This window comes from Chiloscyllium plagiosum, unplaced genomic scaffold, assembly GCF_037043375.1.
Source record: "Chiloscyllium plagiosum isolate Xiang-an unplaced genomic scaffold, Cpla_swu_hap1 HiC_scaffold_19, whole genome shotgun sequence".
In the NCBI taxonomy this organism is placed as follows: Eukaryota; Metazoa; Chordata; class Chondrichthyes; order Orectolobiformes; family Hemiscylliidae; genus Chiloscyllium; species Chiloscyllium plagiosum.
Window position 1 is genome coordinate 141,268 of NW_028270157.1, and position 17,386 is coordinate 158,653.

Consider the following 17,386-nt stretch of genomic DNA (forward strand, 5'->3'; position numbering starts at 1 on the left):
ATGGAAATGAAGAGTCATTTCTTCAACCAGAGAGTGGTGGGCCTGTGGAATTCATTGCTACAGTGTGCAGTGAAGGCCCGGACGTTAAATGTCTTCAAGGCAGAGACTGATAAATTCTTAATCTCACAAGGAATTAAGGGATATGGGGAGAGTGCGGGTAAGTGGCGTTGAAATGCCCATCAGCCATGATTAAATGGCAGAGTGGACTCAATGGGCCAAATGGCCTTACTTCCACTCCTATGTCTCATGGTCTCATGGTCTCATGGATGAGGATAAAGATATTGATTGAGTGGCTAAGCCAGAATGAGACCAGCAGCGAAGAGACATCACAAGCCACAGCATGACACGAATGCTGGAAAAGAAGCCAGTTGGTGAGTAGGATTAGTGATCATTTCCAGTTGTTAAAGTACAAGTCAAGTCCTCAGTTTGTATTTAAGTCTCTAGTGTTTTCTTCACACTTTTCTTAAAAGGAAATTACAAAAGTATTCAATTAGTTTAGGTGATTTTCTTTCCTCTCTTAGTTTATAAATATAACATTTCAAGACAGTGAAAGTATAAAGGGCAGGGAATCAAGAAATTTGTAATATAGTACAATAGTGTTGTTGTGGTTCTGTTCGCCGAGCTGGGAATTTGTGTTGCAGACGTTTCGTCCCCTGTCTTGGTGACATCCTCAGTGCTTGGGAGCCTCCTGTGAAGTGCTTCTGTGATCTTTCCTTCGGTATTTGTAGTGGTTTGAATCTGTCGCTTCCGGTTGTCAGTTCCAGCTGTCCATTGCAGTGGCCAGTATATTGGGTCCAGATCGATGTGCTTATTGATTGAATCTGTGGATGAGTGCTATGCCTCTAGGAATTCCCTGGCTGTTCTCTGTTTGGCTTGTCCTATAATAGTAGTGTTATCCCAGTCGAATTCATATTGCTTGTCATCTGCGTGTGTGGCTACTAAGGATAGCTGGTCGTGTCGTTTCGTGGCTAGTTAGTGTTCATGGATGCGGATCGTTAGCTGTCTTCCTGTTTGTCCTATGTAGTGTTTTGTGCAGTCCTTGCATGGGATTTTGTACACTACATTGGTTTTGCTCATGTTGGGTATTGGGTCCTTCGATCTGGTGAGTTGTTGTCTGAGAGTGGCTGTTGGTTTGTGTGCTGTTATGAGTCCTAGTGGTCGCAGTAGTCTGGCTGTCAGTTCGGAAATGCTCTTGATGTATGGTAACGTGGCTAGTCCTTTATCGCAAATTCAACCCAAACTCTGGGTCAGATATGTGGGAGGGGCGTTGGAATTGCGATAGGTGGAGGGAGGTCAAGGTGAGGGTGATAGGCCGGAGTCGGGTGGGGGCAGAGAGGTCAGGAAGAAGATTGCAGGTTAGGAAGGCAGTGCTGAGTTCGAGGGATTTGACTGAGACAAGGTGGGTGGAGGGGAAATGAGGAAACTGGCTGTCAGTTCGGAAATGTTCTTGATGTATGGTAACTGAGGATGTCACCTAGACAGGGGACGAAACGTCTGCAACACAAATTCCCAGCTCGGCGAACAGAACCACAACAATGAGCACCCGAGCTACAAATCTTCTCACAAACTTTGAACACCTATGAGTGATGTGTTGCAGCTTAAGAAACTTTGGATCCAAATTGAGGAGCTAGAGTCTGAGTTGCAGGCATAGGCTCACATCAGGGAAGAAGAAAGTTACCTGGACACTTTGCTTCAGAGGGCATTGCACCCTTCAGATTAGCTAATTCAAAATTAGTCTGACCAGGGACAGGAGGGTGAGACTGTAGGTGAGGAACCTCAAGCCCTGAAATTGTCCAACAGTGATAAGGTCCTACAAATTGTGCAGACGAGTAGGGACTGCAAGGAGGATGTGCAAACTGACCACAGTACCCTAGTACAGACAGGCATTCAAGTGGGAGAAGGAAATAAGAATGTGGTTGCAGTCGGGAACAGTATAATAGGGCGGTGGGTTAGATAGTCTTCTCTGCAGCCATGAGTGGGAGTCCGAAAGGTTGCCTGCCCAGACAGCATTAAGGACATCTCCTTAGGATTGAAGAACTTAGAGAGGGAGGGGAGAGATCCAGTAGTCATTGTCCACATTGATATGAATGGAATTGGTAGGACCAGACAGGAGGTTTTGTTGATAGACTTTGAATAGTAAGGAACAAAATCATAAAACATGTCCTCCAAGGCAATAATAATCTCAATGAGATCACCTCTTAATCTTCTCTGCTCCAAGAAAAATAAGCCCAATCTCTCTAATCTTTCCTTGTATCTAAAATCCCTAATTCCTGGTATCATTCTAGTAAATCTCCTTTGCTCCCTCTCAAGGGCTTTAGCATCTTTCCTTAAATAAGGTGCCCAGAACTGAACACAATGCTCCAAATGTGGCCTGACCAATTATTTGTGGAGGTGTAGCATTAGTTCCTTGTTTTATATTCTATGCCTCTATTTATAAACTCAAGGATCCTATAAGCTTTCTTAACAACTGTTTCAACTTGCTTGGCCACTGTGACAATGCTGCTCCTTTAACAAGGTAATGTTGTTCTTGGCTTTTTTCAAAAAGACAGAGGTTCTGATTTGTCTGGGTTAGGCAACTTTGATTATGGCTAACAGATTCCTAAGGGAATTAGGGAAAAGGCTTTTAGGTTTTTAAACAGTAGTACAATGAAAGGGGAGTGGCCAGTTCTCCCATTGGGATTTTTCCAGTTTGGTTTAGTTTTTAGCTGGGGACCCTGAAAAGAAAACGTTCTATGTTTCAGCCTATGCTCCCTGGCTGATTCTCTCTGCCATCTCTGTCTCCTATAAGAACCTGCGTTTGAATTTACCTTTTTGCCAAGGGGTGTGTTATGGAATGTTGCAGGAAATTGGAACAGCCCTTTGTTAAGTTGCCGGGGATATCAGGTCATGTTTTCAAATAGTTGTTATTCTAAATTCTGTTTTTGTTTGTTTGTGTTTCCTTCAGTGGTGTGTAAATAGATTCTGTTTTACTTGAAGCCAAGTGGTTTGACCGGCTGCATCACTCCTGGGAATCCACCTTACATCTGCCTGAAGCAACTAGAAAAGTTAGGGTCCGGGCTACCTTCTTAAAAATAATTTTAGGGGGTCTGGCCTGGTCCATAACACCACCTTCAGAGAATCATGTACGTAAACCCAGAGGTCCCTCTGCTCATTTACCATCCTCAAAGTTGTATCATTGAGGCCTGTATTGTCTCACCATGTTTCTTCTACCAAAATGCATTACCTCACATTTCTCTGCATTGAAATTCATCTGCCAGGTATCTGTCCATTCGGTCAAGTTGTCAATGTCCCTCTGAAGTGGCTCAGCATCATCCTCACAATTCACTATTCTCCCTAGCTTAGTCTCATCTGCAAATTCATAGATTTTGCCCTCAATACACATCTCCAAATCATTACATAAATAAGGGTTCCAACACTGATCCCTAAGGAGCACTACTTTCAACTCATCTCCAGTCTGAGGAATGTCTATCTATACCTACCCTCTGTGTCCTATCTTTTAGCCAACTTCTAATCCATGCTGCCAAGGACCGATCAATCCCAAACATTTCTAATTTGGTAACTGACCTACCATATGGCACCACATCAAATGCTTTTTGGAAGTCCAAACACACAATATCCATAGCATGACCCTTATCTTCAACCCTTATGTGTATGACGCTTCATCAAATTTGTCATACATGATCTGTCCTTGAAAAAGCCATGTTGACTGTCTGGTGTTAAATTACTTTTCTGTAAGTGAATATTTGTCATATTCCACATGATGACTTCCATTAGTGTTCCTGCCAATGATGTCAAGATCTGTAGTTTCCTGGGTTATCCTTTGTCCCTTTCTTAAACAATGGTGGCACATTTGTAATCCTGCAGTCTCTTAGGACTAATGCCATGTTTAGTGAGGCCTGGAAAATGTGTGGCTCCATAATTTTCTTCCTTAACTCTTTCAGCAATCTAGGGTGCATTCCATCCAGGCTTGGTGACTTTTCTTTACATAGAGTGCTGTCAGCCTTTTAGCATTTCTTCTTTATCTATCAGTTGCTTGATACTCACATTTTCAACTGTGTCATTGTTACCATTTTTTAATTTGAAAAAGACAGAAACAAAGTACACATTTAGTATCTCTGCCATATCCTTTACTTCAGTGAGTAGCTTACCTTAAATAGAAAAGTACAGCACAGAACAGGCCCTTTGGCCCACGATGTTGTGCCGAGGATTAATCCTAATGTAAATAAAATAATTTAACCTACATATCCCTCAACTCACTGCTATCAATGTCCATGTCCAGCAGTCACTTAAATGTCCCTAATGACTCTGCTTCCACCACCACCGCTGGCAACACATTCCATGCATTCACAACTCTCTGCATAAACAACCTACCTCTGACGTCCCCTCTATACCTTTCTCCTAATATCTTAAAACTATGACCCCTCGTACCAGTCAATCCTGTCCTGGGGAAATGTCTCTGGCTATTGAATCTATCCATTCCTCTCATTATCTCGTACACCTCGATCAGGTCTCCTCTCTTCCTCCTCCTCTCCGGAGAGAAAAGTCCGAGTTTATTCAATGTCTCTTCATAAGGCAAGCTCTCCAGTCCAGGCAGCATCCTGGTAAACCTTCTTTGCACCCTCTCCAAAGCCTCTGTATCTTTCCTATAGTAGGGTGACCAGAACTGGACACAATATTCCAAGTGTGGTCTCACCAGGGTCTTGTAGAACTGTAGCATAACCTTGCAGCTCTTAAACTTGATCCCCCTATTAATGAAAGCCAAAACACCATATGCTTTCCTAACAACCCAATCCACTTGGATGGCAAGTTTGAGGGATCTATGTACTTGCACACCCAGATCCCTCTGTTCCTCCACACTGCCAAGAATCCTGTCTTTAATCCTATATTCAGCATTCGAGTTCGACCTTCCAAAATGCATCACTTCGCATTTATCCAGGTTGAACTCCATCTGCCATTTCTCAGCCCAGCTCTGCATCCTGTCAATGTTGTGCTGCAGCATGCAATAGCCCTCTCTACTATCGACGGCACTTCCAACCTTAGTGTCATCTGCAAATTTACTAACCCACCCCTCAACCCCCTCATCTCAGTCATTTATAAAAACTACAAAGTGCAGAGGCCCAAGAACAGAGTGCTGCAGGACCCCACTCAGCACTGACCTCCAGGCAGAATACTTTCCATCTACAACCACTCTCTGCCTTCTGTCAGCCATCCAATTCTGAATCCAGATAGCCAAATCTCCCTGTATCCCATACTTCCTGACTTTATGAATGAGCCTACCATGAAGAACCCTATCAAATGCCTTGCTGAAGTCCATATACATTACATCCACTTTTGTCGACCTGTCTTGTCACCTCCTCAAAGAATCCAATAAGATTTGTGAGGCATGACCTGTCCCTCACAAAGCCATGCTGACTGCCTTTAATCACACTATGCTCTACCAAATAGTCAAAAATCCTATCCCTCAGAATTCTTTCCAAAACGTTGCTGACAACAGACATAAAACTGACTGGTCTGTAATTGCCAGGGATTTCCCTACTCCCCATCTTGAAAAGAGGAACAACATTTGCCTCCTTCCAATCCTCCCTTCTTGTTTCCCGTAGCAGCCTCGGATAAATCTGGTCTGGCCCTGGGGACTTATCAATCTTAATGTTTTCCAAAAATTCCAGCACATTAACATCATCAGTCTTGATCTGGTCAAACCTGTATCCCAGCTCCTCAAAGTTCTCATTCACAACAAGGTCCCTTTCCTTAGTGAAAACCGAAGCAAGAAACTTATTTAGAGCTTCCCCTATCTGCTCACACTCCATGTACAAGTTCCTTCCACTATCCCTGACCAGCCTTACCTTCTCCCGGATCATTCTCTTATTCCTCACGTATGAGTAAAATGCCTTTGGATTCTCCCTAATCCTTCTTGCCAAGCCTTTTTCGTGCCCCCTCCTGGCTCTCCTCAGTCCATTTCCAAGCTCCTTTCGAGTAAGCCTCTAATCCTCTAAAGCTGTGCTAGATCCTTGCTTCCTCCACCTTACGTAAGCTGCCTTCTTCCTTTTGACAAGAAGCTCCTCTGTTCTCATCATCCAAGGTTCCTTAATCTTACCCCTTCTTACCTATCTCAGAGGAACAAATTTGTGCATCACTCGCAACAACTGCTCCTTAAATAGTCTCCACATGTCTGCTGTGCCCTTTCTGTGGAACAATTGCTCCCAGTCTGTACTTCCCAATGCCTGTCTGATAGCATCACAATTTCCTTTTCCCCAATTAATTATCTTCCCTTGGTAACTGCACCTTTCACTCTCCAAGACTACATAAATGTGAGGCAGCTGTGATCACTGTCACCAAAGTGTTCTCTCACCGCAAGATCTAATGCCTGTTCTGGCTCATTTCCGAGCAATAAAACCTTGTTTATTCCTTATGGGCCCCACTCTATCCTTCACTAATCTTTTACCATTAGTATGTTTGAAGAACATTTTATTACTTGTTTTAGCACAGCCTGCCATCCTTTCCTCATGCTTCGTCTAAGCCTTTCTTATTCCAGCCTTAGTGTGTCTCCTGCATTTGAGATACAGTTCCTGATTTCTATTGCTAGTTTTATTCCAGTTTGCATCATACACCTTCCTTTCTTCCCAATAATATCCTTAGTCATTCAGGGCACTCTAGCTTTGGATTCCCCCTATTTATTTTTCATGGAAATGTATCTAATTTGCATATTTTCCATTTCTCTTTTGAAATTCTCTCATTTTTCTTCTGGTTTTATCCACCAAGATGCATTTCCAATCAACCTGCTCCAATTCATTTTTTTAGACTTCTAAGATCTGTCCTTTTCCAGTTTGGAATCTTAATCACTGACTGATTTTTATCCTTTTCTATCTTAATATTGAAACTTATTATGATCACTATTTCCCAAACACTCCTCTACTCTGATGTTCTCCACTTTGGCCTGCCTCATTCCCTAGGTCCAAATCCAGAACAACTCCCACCCTGGTAGGACTGGAAATATATTGTCCTGAGAAGTTGCATACATTGTAGGAATTTCTCTCATTCCATGCCCTCCACACTAACTTTTACCTACCTACTGGAGTGTAATAGAAATCACCAACTATCACAACCCTACCTGTCCTGCAGATTTCCATGATCTGCCTACAAATGCTCTCTTCTACTTCCTCCTCAGTTTATACCTAACAAGGGCACCGCTCCCTTCCTGATTCTCACTTTCAACCATATAGATTCTAATTCAGGAACTTTATCTTGCTCATGGCCAATGATACTATTTTTAACCAAGACTGCTACACTTCCTCCCTTTTTTACTCAATGTGTTTCTGCAAAAGCCTTATAACATTGATATACAGAGGGATCTTGGGGTCCAAGTCCATAGCTTCCTGAAATTGACAACATAAGTGGATAAGGTGGTAAAGAAGGCATACAACCTTTCATCAGTTGGGCACTGAGTATTAAAGTTGTCAACTTTTAAAAGTTGGCAAATGTTGCAATTGTATAAGCCTTTGGTCAGGCCACACTTGGAGTAGAGTGTGTAGTTCTGTTATAGGAAGCTACAGGAAGCTTGTGGAGGCTTTGGAGACAATGCTAAAGCGGTTGACCAGGATGTTGTCTGGATTGCAGCATATTAGCTACAAGAAGTTCAACAAACCTTTGATTGCTTTTGAAAAAGACTGTGGGGGGTAGGGGGTTGGGGGGGGGCGGGGCTGAGAGAAGTACATAAAATTATGAGAAGTATTGATGGGCGGATAGTCAGAATCTCTACCTCAGAATGGAAATATCAAATACTCGGCATATAGGTATATGGTGAGAGGGAATAAGTTTAAAGAAGATGTGCAAGCAAAGTTATTTTTAACAGAAAGGTAGTAAATACCTGGAACACGCTGCTAGGGGAGGTGGTAGAAGCAGATAAGTTAGCAACATTTAAGAGGCATTTAGACTGACACATGAATGGAGAATAAATGATGTGGACCAACTGCGGGCAGGATTAGTTTACAATAGAATCATGGGGTCAGCACAGATATGGTGGGCCAAAGGATCTATTACTGTTACGTATGGGATGTTAAGTATTCAGTTCTATTCTAGCTTGAGCCACATTTCTGTCAATGCTAAACAGAAAAAAAAAATGAACCAAACACAGGATAAAATATAGAACAGTACAATACAGTGCAGGTCCTTCAGCCTCCGATGTTGTGTCAACCTTTTATCCTACTCTCAGATCAGACTAACCTACATACCCTTTATTGTACTATCATCCATGTGCCTATCCAAGAGTCGCTGAAATGTCCCTAATGTATCTGACTCTACTACCACTGCCGGCAGTGCATTCCACACACCCACCACTCTCTGTGTAAAGAATCTACCTCTGACATCTCCCCTAAACCTTCCTCCAATTACCTTAAAATGATGCCTCCTTGTGATAGACATTTCTGTAATGGGGCAAAGTGTCTGGCTATCCACTCTATCTATGCCTCTCATCATCTTGTACACCTTTATCAAGCCACCTCTCATCCTTCTTCACTTCAATGACAGGGCGATGTGGGCCGGTTAGCTCTATAAACTGTTAATGGGACTGACAGAACTGAATAGGTGCCTTCAGAATTCAGGGACAAGCCACAGTCCTATGACAAATACAAAGGAAATCTTCAGGTGTTGCTGAAATGGGGATATTACTTCCATATATTTAGAATGTACAGGACAGGAGGCGGCCATTCAGCCCAAAGGATCTACACTGCTGTTTACGGGCCACACAAATCTCCCACACCACCTCCTCCTCATCTCACCTTAATGTACGTTTCAATTAGTTTCTCCCTCATGTACTTAGCCAGTTTCCCCTCCAATGCATCGAAACTGTGATTTGCAAGTCCCATATTCTTGCTATTCTCTGGATAAAATCATTTCTCCTTAATCACTGATCACATTTATGCATGAGAGTCTTATATTGACAGTCTCTAATTCCAGTTTCTTACCCCCGACAAGTGGAAATATCCTGTTTATATCTACCCCTTTGGACCCCTTCAACTTCTTAAATCTTAAGTCACCACTCAGGCTGCTCCTCTCCAGGTAAAGAGCTCCAACATGTTCAGGCTTTCCAATGAAAAGACCCTCCAAGATCTGGTAAACCTTTGCAAACCTTAATTTGTACCTCAATTAGTGCCAATTTCCTTTTCAGGAAATGAAGGCGTATGATAAGGTAGGTGTAGCAAAGGTGTTTCCAACTTTGTGGAGCGATCCAAGACTCGGATTAGCCACTAGGTAAGGGAGTGGTTTGGATGACACACAGACACTGCAGAGGGATACAGACAGGTTAAGTGAGAGGTAAAATCTTGACAGGTGGAATATAATGTGGGAAAATATGAGGTTACGCACTTTGGCAGGAAGAATAGAGGAGCTGAATATTAATTTAATGGAGAAAGACAGCGGAAGACTGCAATATAGAGGGATTTGGGGGTCTGCACAAAACACCAGCATCCAAGTCCAGCAGATAATCAGGAAGACAGGTGGAATGTTGGCCTTTATTCATGAAAGGACAGAAGTCTTACTAAAATTATATAAGGTAGTAATTATACAAGGTACACCTGGAGTACAGTGAACAGTTTTAGTCCCTTTATCTGTGGAAAGACACACTGGCAGTGGGGGCAGTCCAGAGAACATTCATTAGGTTGATCCCAAATATGGAGGGACCACCTCATGAGAAGAAGTGCATAAGGTTGTGTCTCACTGGTGTTTAGAAGAATGAAAAGAAACCTTATTGAATCATACAAAGATTCTTCGGGGAATTGACAGGGTCGAAGCAGAAAGATTTTTAATCCGCAAGACCTGTGGGGATAGAGTTGAGGGCTCAGTAATGATCCCATTGAAAGGTGAAGCTCACTTGACGGGCCGAATGGTGTACTTCTGCCCTTGCAACGTATGGGTCCATAAACATAAGACAATCACTAATAAAACCAATCAGTAGAGTCATACAGAGTGGAAACAGACCCTTTGGTCCAACTCATCCAGGTTTTATAAACTGAACTAGTCCCATTCGCCAGCATTTGGCCCGTATCCCTCTAAACCCTTCCTACCCATGCACCTATCCAAATATCTCTTAGAACATAGAAAAGTAAAATACAGAACAGGTCCTTTGGCCCACGATGTGTGCCGAGGATTAAAGCTAATGTAAAATAAAATAACTTAACTTACACACCCCACAACTCACTGTTACCCATGTGCATGTCCAGCAATCGCTTAAATGTCCCTAATGACTCTGCTTCCACCATCACTGCTGGCAATGCATTCAAAATTCTCTGCGTAAAGAACCTTCCTCTGACTTCCCCTCTATACCTTTCTCCTAATATCTTAAAACTATGACCCCTCGTGCCAGTCAGTCCTGCCCTGGGGAAAAGTCTCTGGCTATTGACTCTATCCATGCCTCTCATTATCTTGTATACCTCGATCAAGTCACCTCTCTTACTCCTTCTCTCCAGAGAGAAAAGTCAGAGCTTAAAATGTTGTCATTGTACCAGCCTTCACCACTTCCTCTGGCAATTCATTCCATACACGGACCACCCTTTGCGTGAAAAAGTTGCCCCATAGGTCTCTTTTAAATATTTCCCCTCTCATCCTAAACCTATGCCCTCCAGCTTCGGATTCCCCCTTTGTACTCTCAGCTGTTTTAAAATACTCTGCTCAACAACTTTCTCCCTGCTCCCCACTGCCTCTCCCTCAACCCTCCAGGTTACTTTTTCAAAAAGTATTCACATGGGTCACCGCAACAAAACAGTTTGGATTATATGAAATAACACTGAGTGTAAACAGATTGGTTGAAGCCAAATGGCCTGTTTCAGAGCTGGAAGGTTCTGAAGTTATCAGGGCTGCTTGTGTTGAGCATTGGATGCAAAGTTCAATGGCATCAAACTCTGAAAAAAACCTGTCAAAGGATACAACACATAGCCCCCTCTTGATCAGGTCCATAACCAGCAATCCTTGTGGAGCATAGTTTTTCTCATTTTGGTCCTGAATGTATTTTGAAATCTTCTTCAAAACCTAGCAGCATCTGTGAAGAGAAATCAGAGTTAAAGTTTTGGGTCTAATGATTCTCCTTCAGAATCACTTGCACAGCCACATCACATTCCTGTGACTGCCTCTGGCTGAGACTTGCCCTGCATGAGGGTGGCACAGTGGGTCAGTGCTGAGCTCAGTGGTTAGATTCCACTCTTGGGCGACTGCCTGACGTCTGCATGGGTTCCTTCCTGGTTCATCCCACAGTCCAAAGATGTGCAGGTTAGGTGTATTGGCCACGATAAATTTCCCATAGGCTAGGTGGATTAGCCATAGGAAATGCAGGCTTACAGGGCTAGGGTAGGGAGTGTGTCCGGGTCCGGGTGAGATGCACTTTGGAGAGTCAGCATGGACTCAATGGGCCAAATTGCCTGCTTCCACACTGTAGGGATTCTATGTGGATTCCAACTCAAGTTTCATCCTTCTTGAATCCATACAGTAGCACAGATATCTCCAGGATGTACAATGGCGATAGTTACTCTCGCCACATCCTGAGATCCACACTCCATGCCACGTATTGCCACATGCATACTCTCAACCTCTCTCTCCATTAGCAACTCACCTTAGCTCAGAGTTGCCCTGCCCTCTAGTTCCACTTCATCCCCTGGTTCATTCAACATTCAGGCATTAAGGAACAAGGGGAACAAATCAGATACCCATGCCTCTCCAGAACCTTCCTCTCTTCCCCTTTGACTCCATCCCCTCTCCCAAACCCATAGAATCATTATGGGTGGCACAGTGGTTAGCACTGCTGCCTCACAGTGCTAGAGACCCGGGTTCAATTCCCGCCTCAGGCGACTGTCTGTATGGAGTTTGCACATTCTCCCAGTGTTGGGGTGGGTTTCCTCCCACAGTCCAAAAATGTGCAGGTTAGGTGAATTGGCTATGCTAAATTGCCCGTAGTGTTAGGTGAAGGGGTAAATGTAGGGGAATGGGTTGCTATTCGGAGGGTCGGTGTGGACTTGTTGGGCGGAAGGGCCTGTTTCCACACTGTAAGTAATCTAATCTAAATCTTTCCTAACCCATCTGACCTTCCACTCTCTGATGCTAAATGTTTTATATTCAGCAAAATATTCTGAAGGGTCACTGAAGTAGAAACTCTGCTTTCTCTCCACCGATGCTACCTGACCTGAATTTTTTCAGTAATTTATAATGTTTCTGTCAATGCTATGTCACATTCTCCAAAGCAATTTCTGCTGCCAGTTTCCCAATTTTACATAGAACATTACAGTGCAGTACAGGCCCTTCGGCCCTCAATGTTGCGCCTCCCTGTCATACTAATCTGAAGCCCATCCCACCTACACTATTCCATGTATGTCCATTTGTCTGTCCAATGACGACTTAAATGCACTTAAACTTGGCGAATCTACTACCGTTGCAGGCAAAGCATTCCACACCCTTACTACTCTGAGTAAAGAAACTACCTCTGACATCTGTCTTATACCTATCTCCCCTCACTTTAAAGTTGTGTCCCCTCATGTTTGCTGTCCCCATACTTGGAAAAAGGCTCTCCCTGTCCACCCTATCTAACCCTTTGATTATCTTGTATGTCACCTCTCAACCTTCTTCTCTCTAACGAGAACAGCCTCAAGGCCCTCAGCCTTTCCTCGTAAGACATTCCTTCCATACCAGGCAACATCCTAGTAAATCTCCTCTGCACCCTTTTCAAAGCTTCCACATCCTTCTGAAAATGCGGTGACCAGAACTTTACACAATACTCCAAGTGTGGCCGTACCAGAGCTTTGTACAGCTGCAGCATAACCTCCTGGTGCCGGAACTCAAGCCCTCTATTAATAAAGGCCAAAACACCGTATGCCTTCTTAACAACCCTGTCAATCTTTGTTCATGATACTCCAAGTATTTGCATTCAATTTAGCCCTGCTCTATTTCCGTCTTGCTCCTTAGAAGGCCACCAGTTTTGTTCACAGTCAACACTTAAACTTCCCTCAATTCCCTTTCCGCATCTTTTTTTGTCTGCCCACTGCCCACTAAGCCCGTTAAGTCAATCTAGCCGACGCTACTTACCCTCTCAGCCAAGAGATTAGTTTCTGGTCTGCACAGGTGAAGCCCGTCTCTTCTGATCAGTTTTCTCCTTCCCCAAAAGTCTGATAAACCTAAACTCCTCCCTTCGACACCACTCCTCAAGCACACCATTTACCTCCCTGATCTGCTTTTGGCTAAATGGTGAAAAGGATTTTGCCAGGATTGAAAAAGTATGACTGAGGAAAGATTGGAGAGACTGGCGCTGTGCCCCTTGAAACAGAGCAGATAATGGCTAAGGAAAAGAGTTTCTAGCAGTGGCCTACAAGAATAAAAAATTGAAGGAAAATGTTGATCTAAAATCTCGATGTTGGACAAGCAGTGTCAGAAACAAGGGATTGAGATGTGGTGAAGATAGAATTGGGTATCAACACCTTCAAATTAATGTTAGAACTTTTGACTTCAAGATTTTAACCCATAAACATTTGAGTCAAAGAAATTAAGATGAGTAGCTCAAGACAACTTAAATTTAACACCTCAAATTGTAAGAGGACAGAAGTATCAAATTATTAGTTAAACAATTCTTGAGTTGGTAGTGTCTCTAATATGTTGAGGAAGACAGGAAACCTCACTACTCAAGGCATGTAGCCACACCATAAGAATTAAGGCTTGACAAATATGTGGATGCCAATATATCAATTGCTGCAAATCTTCTTTTCTATAACAAATGAAGGATGGTCTGCAAAGAAAAAAACGGTGGGGGTTTGGTTTGGGGAAGGCAGATTTAATCAAAATAAAGCAGAACCTGCCTAAAGTAGAGTAGGAATAGCTATTAAAGGGTAAATCTACGTTAGAGAAGCAAGTAAATCTATGGTAGAACAGTACCTTATCTGGGCCAACATGACACCAATTAAAGTGCACTTGAGGATGTAACTTTTAAAAAAAAAAGGTTTTGTGATTTACATATGAAAGAACTGAAACCAACATGGTCATTCTAAAAGATGAGAGACTTAAAACAATTTCAGTTACATCACACTGTAAACTTTCGCTATAAATTCTGTGTCTGACAATCTTAATCTCCACAATCACCTGAAGGAGCAGTGCTTCTAAATAAACTTGTTGGACTAAACCTGGTGTTGTGAGATTTTACCTGCACATCCACCAATATCATTTATTGTATCCGTTGCTCCCGATGCGTTCTCCTCTACATTGGGGAGATTGGACGCCTCCTAGCAGAGCGCTTTAGGGAACATCTCCGGGAAACCCGCACCAATCAACCACCCGCCCTGTGGCCCAACATTTCAACTCCCCCTCCCACTCAGCCGAGGACATGGAGGTCCTGGGCCTCCTTTACCGCCGCTCCCTCACCACCCAACGCCTCGAGGAAGAACACCTCATCTTCCGCCTCGGAACCCTTCAACCCCAGGGCATCAATGTGGACTTCAACAGTTTCCTCATTTCCCCTTCACCCACCTCACCCCAGTTCCAAACTTCCAGCTCTGCACTGTCCCCATGACTTGTCCTACCTGCCTATCTTTTCCACCTATCCACTGCACTCTCCTCCCTGACCTATCACCTTCATCCCCTCCCCCACTCACCTATTGTACTCTATGCTACTTTCTCCCCACCCTCTCATTTATCTCTCCACCCTTCAGGCACACTGTCCGAAACGTCGATTTTACTGCTCCTCGGATGCTGTCTGAACTAGTGTGCTCTTCCAGCACCACTCCAATCCAGAATCTGGTTTCCAGTATCTGCAGTCATTGTTTTTACCTAGTAGATTTTTAACTTTGTACATCCCAGTCCAATACCGCCCTCTCCAAATCTATTTAGAGAGGCAAGATTTAGAACATAGAACATAGAAGAATACAGCGCAGTACAGGCCCTTCGGCCCTCGATGTTGCGCCGATCCAAGCCCACCTAACCTACACGAGCCCACTATCCTCCATATGCCTATCCAATGCCCGCTTAAATGCCCATAATGAGGGAGAGTCCACCACTGCTACTGGCAGGGCATTCCATGAACACTCAACTCGCTGAGTAAAGAACCTACCCCTAACATCTGTCCTATACCTACCACCCCTTAATTTAAAGCTATGCCCCCTTGTAATAGCTGACTCCATACATGGAAAAAGATTCTCACTGTCGACCCTATCTAAACCCCTAATCATCTTATACACCTCTATCAAGTCACCCCTAAACCTTCTTTTCTCCAATGAAAACAACCCCAAGTGCCTCAGCCTTTCCTCATACGATCTTTCTACCATACCAGGCAACATCCTGGTAAACCTCCTCTGCACCCGTTCCAGTGCCTCCACATCCTTCCTATAGTATGGCGACTAAAACTGCACACAATACTCCAGATGCGGCCGCACCAGAGTCTTATCCAACTGCAACATGACCTCAGTACTCCGGAACTCAATTCCTCTACCAATAAAAGCCAGTACGCCATATGCCTTCTTCACCGCACTATTTACCTGGGTGGCAACTTTCAAAGATCTGTGTACATAGACACCAAGATCCCTCTGCTCATCCACACTACCAAGTATCCGACCGTTAGCCCAGTACCCCATCTTTTTATTACTCTTACCAAAGTGAATCACCTCACACTTAGCTACATTGAACTCCATTTGCCACCTTTCTGCCCAGTTCTGCAGCTTATCTATATCCCGCTGTAACCTGCCACATCCTTCCTCACTGTCTACAACTCCTCCGACTTTTGTATCATCCGCAAACTTGCTCACCCAACCTTCTAGCCCCTCCTCCAGGTCATTTATAAAAATGACAAACAGCAATGGTCCAAAAACAGATCCTTGCGGAACACCGCTAGTGACGGCACTCCAAGATGAACCTTTGCCATCAACTACTACCCTCTGTCTTCTTCCAGCCAGCCAACTCCTAATCCAAACCTCCAACTCACCCTCAATGCCATACCTCCGTATTATTTGCAGTAGTCTACCATGGGGAACCTTATCAAACGCCTTACTAAAATCCATATACACCCCATCTACTGCTTTCCCCTCGTCCACCTCCTTAGTCACCTTCTCAAAGAATTCAATAAGGTTTGTGAGGCATGACCTGCCCTTCACAAAACCATGCTGACTATCCTTGATCACATTATTCCTATCCAGATGTTCATAAATCCTATCCCTTACAATTCTCTCTAAGATTTTGCCCACAACAGAAGTGAGACTCACCGGCCTATAGTTACTAGGGTTATCCCTACTCCCCTTCTTGAACAAGGGAACCACATTTGCTAGCCTCCAATCTTCTGGCACTACTCCTGTAGACAACGAGGACATAAAAATCAAGGCCAATGGCTCTGCAATCTCCTCCCTTGCTTCCCAGAGAATCCTAGGATAAATGCCATCAGGCCCAGGGGACTTATCTATTTTCACCCTTTCCAGAATTTCCAACACCTCTTCTCTACATACCTCAAAGTCATCCATTCTACTTAATTGTGACTCAGTACTCACATTGACAACAATGTCCTGTTCCTGATTGAATACTGATGAAAAGTATTCATTCAGTGTCTCCCCAATCTCTTCAGCCTCCACACACAACTTCCCACTACTATCCTTGACTGGACCTATTCCTACCCTAGTCATTCTTTTATTCCTGACATACCTATAGAAAGCCTTAGGGTTTTCCCTAATCCTACCAACTAAGGACCTTTTATGTCCCCTCCTTGCTGCTCTTAGCTCTCAATCGCCCCAATTGAACCTTCACGCCTCATCTTTACATAGGCCGCCCTCTTCCATTTAACAAGGGATTCCAATTCCTTATTAAACCACAGCTCCCTCACACGACCCTTTCCTCCCTGCCTGACGGGCACATACTTATCAAGGACACTCAATAGTTGCTCCTTGAACAAGCTCCACATATCAATTACACCCTTGCCTTGAAGCTTACTTTTCCAGGCCACACATCCTAAGTCATGCCTCACAGCATCATAATTTCCCTGCCCCCATCTATAACTCTTGCCCTGTCGTGCACACTTATCCCTCTCCATCACTAGAGTAAAAGTCACCGAATTGTGGTCACTGTCCCCAAAGTGCTCACCTACCTCTAATTCTAACACCTGGCCTGGTTCATTACCCAAAACCAAATCCAGTATGGCCTCACCTCTTGTTGGCCTATCTACATATTGTGTCAGGAAACCCTCCTGCACACATTGGACAAACACTGACCCATCTAACGAACTTGAGCTATAGCTTTCCCAATCAATATCAGGAAAGTTAAAGTCCCCCATAACAACCACCCTATTACTTTCACTCTTCTCTTGAATCATCCTCGCAATCCTTTCTTCTACGTTTCTAGGACTATTAGGAGGCCTGTAAAAAACTCCTAACAGGGTGAGCTCACCTTTCCT